This window comes from Diceros bicornis, chromosome 31 (genome assembly GCF_020826845.1).
Source record: "Diceros bicornis minor isolate mBicDic1 chromosome 31, mDicBic1.mat.cur, whole genome shotgun sequence".
Classification (NCBI taxonomy): Eukaryota; Metazoa; Chordata; class Mammalia; order Perissodactyla; family Rhinocerotidae; genus Diceros; species Diceros bicornis.
The window spans coordinates 10,011,074-10,021,494 of record NC_080770.1 but is presented as its reverse complement, the minus strand read 5'-3'; positions in this window follow the sequence as shown (position 1 = coordinate 10,021,494).

Genomic DNA, 10,421 nt, shown 5'->3' with positions numbered 1-10,421 from the left:
AGGAACTGTCTAAAACAATAGGAGTGTCGCTCCATTTGCTCTCCAGTCTTCCCCCATAGCCTCCTACTGCCTAAAGCAACCATAATCCAATTGGCAGGATAACCTGGAAATGTAGTTTGCAAGGACATTTACCTGGTTATTATCTCTAATTCTATTGGGGTTCCACTCTAGCAAATGCTATCCACCTTTATTTGTTTTCAGAATGGATTATATCTCCATCACAATATTTTAAAAAATGATGATCCACCCCCTTTATATGTTATGCTTCCTAAATTATATAACAGCTTCTTTATGCTCAAAAGTACCTATTCTGTTTTATTGGTCAGCCTATCTTCTCCTGTTTCAATAACTCAGTGTTTTTATAACTCCAATAACTCACTTGTTTTGTATATTATAAGTCTTAGAGGGAAAGTCACTTACCTTTGTTTTTCTTTTTCAAAAATTAGCATAGATATCAGCAAAAATTTATTATTCCATATAAACTTTTAACCTTAAATAAGCATTGAAATTTACATAGAAAAGAGTAGATAAAATATATATGTACATTTTAAAGAGTTATTATAAAGATAACTGTGTAACCACCATGCAAGTTACAAAATGTAGCACTCTAGTGACTAAGAAGATACACGTGTCCCTCCAGAAAAATATTTCTTCCTGCCATTTTACGAGTAACCACCATCTAGATGTTTGTAATAATCATTTCCATACATATTATTTTTTTGTGTTTATGGTTCTTTTATTTTAGGTAAAATTTGCACATGGTCAAATATACAAATCCTAAGTTCAGATTTCAATGTATTTGGATAAATTCAAATACCAGTGTAAACCACAGTCCTATTAACAGGCGTATTAATTCCATCACCCCAGAGAGAGCTTTATGCTCATTCCTCGGTCATTGTTGTCCCCTAGCCCTCACTTCTTCTCATTATATATTTCATTAGGTATTAATTTTGCTTGTTATAGAACATCACATAAATGCAATAGACTAAGTATGCTTTTTACTTGCCTTCTTTTGCTCAGTATAGTGTATGTGAAATTCGTGCATATTTTTATTTCTATCAGTATTTTGCTCCTTTTTATTGTTGAGTAGTACTGCATAGTATGAATGGGAAAGTATTTTTTAACCATAGATCTGATAAGGGGTTAATGTCCAAAATACATAAGGAACTCAAACAACTCAATAGCAAAAAAACAAATAAACCAATTTAAAAATAGGCAAAGGACTTGAATAGACATTTCTCCAAAGAAGACACACAAATGGCCAGCCGGTATTTGAAAAGTTGCCCTACATCACTAACCATCAGGGAAATGCAAATCAAAGCTACAATGAGATATCACCTTATACCTGTTAGAATGGCTATCATAAAGCAGACAAGAGATAAGTGCTGATGAGGATTTGGAGAAAGGAAACCATTATACACCATTGGTGGGAATGTAAATTGGTTCAGCCACAATGGAAAACAGTATGGACGTTCCTGAAAACATTAAAAATACAGCTACCAACAATCTGACTTCTGGTCATTTATCCAAAGGAAATGAAAACAGTTTATTGAAAAGATATCTGTACTCCTATATTTATTGCAGCATTAATCACAATAGCCAAGATATGGAAAAAATCTGCATTTCCATCAATGAGTGAATGGATAAAGAAGTAGTATGTATATACAATGGAATACTATTGAGCCATGAGAAAGAAGGAAATCCTACCGTTTGCAACAACATGGGTGGACCTTGAGAGTATTATGCCACGTAAGATAAATCAGACAGAGAATGACAGATACTATACATAAATTACATGCCAAATCTAAAAAAGTCAAACTCATGGACACAGAGCGTAGAATGGTCATTATTAGGTAGTTATCAGGTTATCAGGAGAATGGGGGATGAGGGAATTGGGAAGATGATGTTTAAGGGTACAAACTTGCAACTAGCAGATAAGATCTGGAGATGGAAAGCACAGTTAACTATTATAGTCAACAATACTGTATTATAAACTTCAAACTTGGTAAGAGACTAGATCTTAATTGTTCTTACCACAAAAAAGAAATAATAATTTTGTGACATGAACAAGGTTTTAGCTAACATTATGGTGGTAATCACATTGCAATATTCAAATGTTTCAAATCAACATGTTGTACACCTCAAACTTATACAATTTTATGTGTCAATTATATCTCAATAAAAAACAAACAAAAACTATAAACAATCCAGATGGCCTTCCCCAGGTGAATGGTTAAACTAACTTTTGTATATTCATTCTATGTATTCAGCAATAAAAAGAAACAAGCTATTAATACACTTAGCAACTTGGATGAATATCTGTGTAATTTGGCTTAGTGAAAAAAGGCAATCCCAAAATGTTACATACGATATTATTATTTTTAATTAAATTTTTTCACCTTTGTTGAGACATCTGCATAAGCATTGTGTAAGTTTAAAATGTACAACATGTATACATTGTGAAATTATTACCACAAGAAGGTTAGTTAACACATCCGTTACCTCACATAGGTACAGTTTTTTTTGTGGTGAACCTTAAAATTCTAATCTCTTAGCAACTTTCAAATGTATAACACAATATTGCTAACAATAGTCATCACGCTGTACATTACATTCCCAGAATTTGTTAACCTTATAACTGGAAACTTGTACCCTTTGAACACATCACTCATTTCCACCACCCCTACACCCCTACCCCTGGCAACCACGGATCCATTCTCTGTTTCTATGAGTTCAATTTTTTAACATTCTGCGTATAAGTAAGATTATACAGTTTTTGTCTTTCTCTGTATGATTTATTTCATTTAGCATAACGCCCTCAAGGTATCATCCATGTTGTTGCAAATGGCAGGATTTTCCTTTTTCTCATTGCTAAATAATATGCCATTTTATACATATATATAAAATGGATTGGAAGAATTAATTTATATATAATTTATACATATATAAATAAAAACTCACATATTCTTTATCTATTCATGTGTTGGTGGACACTTAGGTTGTTTCTGTGTCTTGGGTATTGTGAATAATGCTGCAATGAACATGGGAATGCAGAGATCTCTTTAAGATAGTGATTTCATTTTTTTAGTTATGTACCCAGAAGTGGGATTGCTAGATCATATGTTAGTTATATTTTTTAATATTTTGAGGATCCTCCATACTGTTTTCTGTAGGGGCTGTTCCAATTTCCATTGCCACCAACAGTGTACATGGGCTCCCTTTTCTCTGCATCCTCACCAGCACTTGTTAGCGCTTGTCTTTTATACCATAACTGTTCTAACAGGTGTGATTATTAGTGATGTTGAAATCCTCTTCATGTATCTGTTGGCTTTTTGAATACTTTCTCTGGAGAAATGACCATTCAGGTCCTTTGCCCATGTTTTAATCTTATTGCTAGGTATTTGCTATTGAATTGTATGTATTCCTTGTATATATTGGGTATTAATCTCTTATTAGAGATATAGATTGAAAGTATTTTCCACTATACCATAGTTTGTCTTTTCATTTGTTGATCATTTCTTTGATGTGCAGAAGGTTTTTAATTTGATGTAGTCCCACTTGTGTAGTTTTGCTTATGTTGCTTATGTTTTTGGTGTCACATCCATAAAATCATTGCCAAGACAAATGTCAAGATGTTTTTCTCCTACGTTTTATTCTAGGGGTTTTACATTTTCAGGCCTTACATTTAAGTCTTTAATCCATTTTGAGTTTTAGTTTTCTGAGTTTTATTTTTCATTTTTATTTTTATTTTTGTGACTATCTTTTCCCAATTGAGTATTCTCGGCTTCCTTGTCAAATATTAGTTGACTATATACGTGAAGAGTTTATTTCTGGGCTCTTGATTCTATTCTGCTGGTCTGTGTATCTGTTTTTATGCCAATACCCTACTGTTTAATTACTATATCTTTTTAATATAATTTGAATGAAGATGTGTGATGCTTCCAGTTTGTACTTTCTGGGGATTACTTTTGCTATTTGAAATCTTTTGTGGTTTCATACAAGTTTTAGGATTTCCATGTCTGTGAAAAATACCATTGGAATTTTAATAGGGATAGCATTGATTCCATAGATAGCTTTGCATAGCATGGACATTTAACAATATTAATTCTTCCAATCCATGAACATGGGATATCCTTCCATTTATGTGTGTCTTCTTCATTTTCTTTCATCGTTGCCTGAGAGTTTTCAGTATACAGATCTTTCATCTCCTTGGTTAAGTTTATTCCTAAGTATTTCATTGAGTTTGATGTTATTGTTAATGGGATTGTTTTCTTTATTTCATTTTCAGATAATTCATTGTTAATGTATAGAAACACATCTGAGGTCTGCATCTTGATTTTGTATCCTGTAGCTTTACTGAATTTGTTGATTAGTTCCATCCATTTTTTGTTAAGTCTTTAGGAATTTCTCTGTATCATATCCTCTGCAGATAACGACACTTTAACTTCTTCCTTTCTGATTTGGACGCCTTTTATTTCTTTTTCTTTCCTGATTGATCTGGCTATGACTTTCAGTACTTTGTTGAATAGGTATGGTGAGAGCGAGCACATTTTTCTTGTTCTTGATCTTGGAGGAAAATCTTTCAACCTTTCACCATTGAGTGTAATGTTAGTTGTGGGCTTGTTGTATATGGTCTTCATTATGTTGAGATATGTTCCTTCTATATGTAATTTGTTGAGAGTCTTTATCATCAAAAAGTGTTGAATTTTGTCAAAGCTTTTTCTGCATCTTTTGTGAGGATTATGTGATATTTATCTTTCATTCTATTAATGTGATGTGTCGTATCTATTGATTTGCCTATGTTGGGCCATTTTTGTGACCCAAGGATGAATTCCACTTGGTTATGTTATATTTTCATATTCTGTATCATTTGTTTCTGCTCAAATCTTCATTACTCCTTTATTTCTTCTAACTGTATGCCTACTTGCTTTATCTTTTTCTAGTTCCTTATGGTGTAAAGTTAAGTTGTTGTTGGGTTTTTTTTTGAGATATATCTTTTTTTCATAATGTAGGTGTTTATCACTACAAACTTCCCTGTCAGAACTATTTTTGCTGCATCCCATAACTTTTGGTATGTTGTGCTCCATTTTTATTTCTCTCAAGATTTAAAAAATTTTTATTTTGATTGCATTTTTATCCATTAGTTGTTCAGAAGTGTGTTTCTTAATATCTATGTATTTGTAAACTTTCCGAATTTCCTCCTGTGACATTTCTAATTTCATACCATTGTGGTCAGAAAAGTATCTTGATATAATTTTTGTCTTCTTGAATATATTAAGACATGTTTTTTGGCCTAATAGACGATTTATCCTAGAAAATGCTCTGTGTGCATCTGAGAAGAATGTGTATTCTCTTGTTGTTGGATGAACTGTTAGGTTCATTTGGTCTATAGTGTTGTTCAAATTCATTTTTTCCTTATTGGTTTTCTGTCTGGATGATCTATACACGGTTGAGAAGTAAGTATTAAAGTCCTCAACTATCTTTGGACTGCTTTTATTTCTCATTTTAGTTTTGTTAATATTTACTTTATATATTTAGGTGCTATGATGTTTGGCACATAGTTACAATTGTTAAATTTTCTTAATAGATTGACCCATTTGTCATTATATAATGATCTTCTTTCTCTCTTTGACCATTTTAGCTTAAAGTCTATTTTATATGATATAAGTATAGCTACCCCTGCTTTCTTTTGTTTACCATACACTTGAACTATCTTTTCCCATTCCTTTACTCTTCATCTATGTGTGTCCTTAAAGCTAAAGTGAGTGTCTCATAGGCAGAATATCACTGGATCCCATGTTTTCTTTAATTTCCTTCATCCATTCTGTCTCTTTTTTTTTTTTTTTTTTTTTTTTTGTGAGGAGATCAGCCCTGAGCTAACATCCGCCAATCCTCCTCTTTTTTCGCTGAGGAAGACGGCCCTGGGCTAACATCTGTGCCTATCTTCCTCCACTTTATATGGGACGCCACCACAGCATGGCTCACCAAGCAGTGCGTCGGTGCGCGCCCGGGATCCGAACCAGCGAACCCCGGGCCGCCGCAGCGGAGCGCGCGCACTTAACCGCTTGCGCCACCAGGCCGGCCCCCATTCTGTCTCTTTTGATTGGAGAATTTGATCCATTTATGATTAGAGTAATTATTGATAGGTAAGGACTTCCTATTGCCATGTTGATTGTTTTCTGACTGTTTTGTAGATCCTTTTTTTCTTTTTTCTTCTCTTATTGCCTTCATTTGTGATGTGATGACTTTTTCTGATAGTATGCTTTGAATCTTTTATAATAATCTTTTGTGTGCCTACTACAGGTTTTTCCTTTGTGGTTACCATGGGGCTTACATAAAATATATTTATAACATCCTATTTTAAATCGATATCACTTAACTTCAATGCATATAGAAACTATATTATTACTGCTTCCCGTCACATCTTACGTTATTGATTTACAGTTTACATATTCTTTATATTGTGTATCCAATAAAAAATTACTGTAGTTATCATTATTTTTAATATGTTTGTTTTTTAAATTTTGAAGTATACCTGTTGGTGAATTACATACTACCCTTACAATATTAGGGAGTCAGACTTTTATCTCTATTTAATTATTTAGTTCAGTCATTGTATTCTTCACCTCTGGATTTTTGGGTTGGTTTTTTTTTCAATAGTTTTTATTTCTTTGTTGAGCTTCTCATTTTGCTCATGCATTGTTTTCCTAATTTAATTTAGCTGGCTGTATGTGTGTTATTGTAGTTTACTGAACTTTGTTTTTTGAGGACTGAATAGCTCCTTGCACATTTTCTTTCTTTCTTTTTTTTGCAGGGAAGATTCACTCTGAGCTAACATATGTTGCCAATCTTCCTCTTTTTTTCTTTTTTAACTCCCCAAAGCCCCAGTGCATGGATGTATATCCTAGTTGTAAGTCCTTCTAATTCTTCTATGTAAGCCACCACCACAGCATGGCAACTGAGAGACAGGTGTGTGGTTCTTGACTGGGAAGTGAAACCAAGTGGCTTAAGCAGGGAGAGGACTGAACTTTAACCACTAGGACATCAGGGCTGGCTCTCACTGAACTTTTTAAAGAAGATTATTCCTGAATTCTTTGTCAGACTGTTCATACAACTCCATTTCTTTAGTGTCAGTTATTGGAGGTTTATTAGTTTCCTTTGGTGGTTTAATGTTTATGTGGTTCTTCTTGATCCTTGATTCCTTGCATTGTTATCTGTGCCATTGTTATCCATCTCCTCTTCCAAACTTTATAGGTTCACTTTGGCAGGGTAAGATCTTCACCAGTCAGCTCAGTTTGGGGTATTGGATGGGTCAGATGGTAGCTTTTGCGGGAATATGGGGCCTGCTATTGGAGTCTCTAGTTGGGCAAGGCCACTGTCTGTTCTCTGAGGTTGTGGTAGGGGTGCTGCTGGCTGGGACCCATGGTTGGGTTGTGCTGCTGGCTGCCAGTTCAAGTAAAGATGCTGTGTGGTCTCCCTATTGGGCAAGGCTTCTGGCTGTGCTCCATGATCAGGTGAGGCCGCTAGCTGGGCTCTGCAATCACCTCTGGTTGGGCAAGGTTGCAGACTGTTCCTTGGCTAGGTGGTGCCACTAGTTGCACTCTGTGATTGGGTAGAGCAATAGGCTGAGCTCCACAATCTCTCCTGGTTGGGTGGGTCTTAGGCTGTGCTCCTCAACTAGATGGTGCTCCTGAGTGGACTCTCTGTTCAGGTGGGGTGACAGGCAGGGCTTTACAGATGGATAGGGTCTCAGGCTGTGCCCAAACTTGGGTGACTCTGTAGGCTGGGCTTCACAATAAAGTAGGCCACTGACTCTGGTCTGCTGTTGGGAAAGGTTGCTGACTGGATTTCTGCTTGGGAGGGGCCTCCACTGTATATCACAGTTGGGTGGGCCTAGAGGCTGTGCACCATGGTCAGGTGGGGTTGCTGTCTGGGCTTCTGTGTTGGGTGAGGCTGCAGGCTATGCTCCACAATTGGGTGAGACCACTGGACAAGGTCTGGATGAGGCTGTGTTCAGCAGTCAGGCACGGCCATAAGCTGGGCTTTGTTGTGGGACAGGGAGGTTGTCAAGACTCTGCAACTGGGGGTACCATAGTCTGGGCTCTAGGCTGCCCAGGGTCACTGTTCAGGTTCCTTTGTTACTTGGGGCCAGAAGATATACTTATCAGTTGAGCAGGACTTCTGGCATGGCTTTCTGTCCAAGTGGGGCCACAGGATGGGCTACATGGCTTCCTGGGTTCTCTGGCCAGGTTATCTAGTTGGGAGGGAATGGACGCTATACTTAGCAGTTGGTCTGGGCTGTGAATTTGCTTCCCAGTCCAGGCGGGGTCATAGAACCAGCTCCGCGGCTGGTATACTTTCTTTGCTGGGGACCCAAATCACACAGAGCTGCCAACTGAGCTCCCTGGCCAGACAGGGCCACTGGCTGGGATCTTCTTTGTCATCACTGCAAGCAGGAATGCTGTCTGCCGAGACCTGAGCACTGGTTGCTGTAAGCTCTACCCGCTTCTTCATCGCTATTTGATTCCCAGTGTTTGAGCCCCACAAATTCTTTCAATGATCCCCATGAGGTGAGACCTGACTGGGCCTCCCAGGAAGCATCTCAAAATTCTAGGGCAGCTGTATGTCCACCTTGGGCTCTCTTTCACTGGAGAAACCATAGGTCCAGGGGTTCCTCTTGGTGTGGTGCTTTGCTGGCCTAGGGGAGGGGTGATGCAGTCAGAGTGTAGCTGCTCCTCTTACCGTTCTAATGTGGTTTTTCTCAGTCTCTGTGGTTCAGGGGTTGCTTCAGCCTTACCCCCAGGTTCTGGAATTTTCTCACTGGTGTCTTGTCTATGGATGGTCGATCTTCTAGTTGATCTTCTTTTGAAGGGTTCTGAAGTTGGGAATCACCTATGTCACCACCTTGATGATGTCACTCCCCCATATTATTCTTTGTATATAAACATTTTTAAGTGACAGAAGTCAAAAATTGGAAAACGGATTAGTAGTTGCCAAATGGAGGAAAGGGAGTGACAAGGACAAGAGGGAGGTGAGTATACTTATAGCGGAACAACAAGAGAGATACCTGAGGGGATGGAACAGTTTGGTATCTTGACTGTGGTGGTGAGCATACTAAGCTACACATGTGATGAAACTATACAGTACTAAATACACACACACACACAAGGACAGGTAAGACTGAGTAAATCTGAAAAATCAGTAGACTGAAAATATCAGTATCAGTATCAATATCCTAGTTGTGATATTATACTATAGTTTTGAAGATATTACTGTTGGGAGAACGTGGGTGAAGAAAGTGGGTGATGTTGCAACATCATGTGAATCTACAACAATATCAATGAACATTTCAATTAAAAAATATAAAAGATTGGAAAGTTATGCCATGCAGACTGTAAGTATAAAGAAACTGGAATGGCTATATTACTATAAGGAAATAGAGACGTGAAGTCAAAGAGCGTTACCAGAGATAAGGAGGCCAGGTTCATAATGATAAAATGATCGGTTCATCAGGATTTTAAACACTAGTGCAGAAAAGATTCCCGAATATACTACATAGAAGAGTAAATAAACCTGAGAAAATAAACTTTTTTTAATTAATTAATAATTAATTAATTTATTTTTAACTTTTTTATTTATTGCCATAACATTGGTTTATAACATTGTATAAATTTCAGGTGTACATCATTATACTTCTATTTCTGCATAGATTACATCATGTTCACCAGCCAAATACTAATTACAACCCATCACCACACACATGTGCCGAATTATCCCTTTCGCCCTCCTCCCTCCCCCCTTCCCCTCTGGTAACCACCAATCCTATCTCTGTCTCTATGTGTTTGTTTATTGTTGTTATTATCTACTACTTAATGAAGGAAATCATACGGTATTTGATCTTCTCCCTCTGACTTATTTCACTTTGCATAATACCCTCAATGTCCATCCATGTTGTCACAAATGGCTGGATTTCATCGTTTCTTATGGCTGAGTAGTATTCCATTGTGTATATATACCACAGCTTCTTTATCCATTCGTCCCTTGATGGGCACTTAGGTTGCTTCCAAGTCTTGGCTATTGTGAATAACGCTGCAATGAACACAGGGGTGCACGTATCTTTACGCATTGGTGTTTTCAAGTGCTTTTGGATAAATACCCAACAGTGGAATAGCTGGATCATATGGTAGTTCTATCCTTGATTTTTTGAGGAATCTCCATACTGTTTTCCATAGTGGCTACACCAGTTTGCACTCCCACCAGCAGTGTATGAGAGTTCCCTTCTCTCCACATCCTCTCCAACATATGTTGTTTTCTGTCTTGTTAATTATAGCCATTCTGACGGGTGAGAGGTGATATCTCATTGTAGTTTTGATTTGCATTTCCCTGATAATTAATGATTTTGACCATCTTTTCATGTGTCT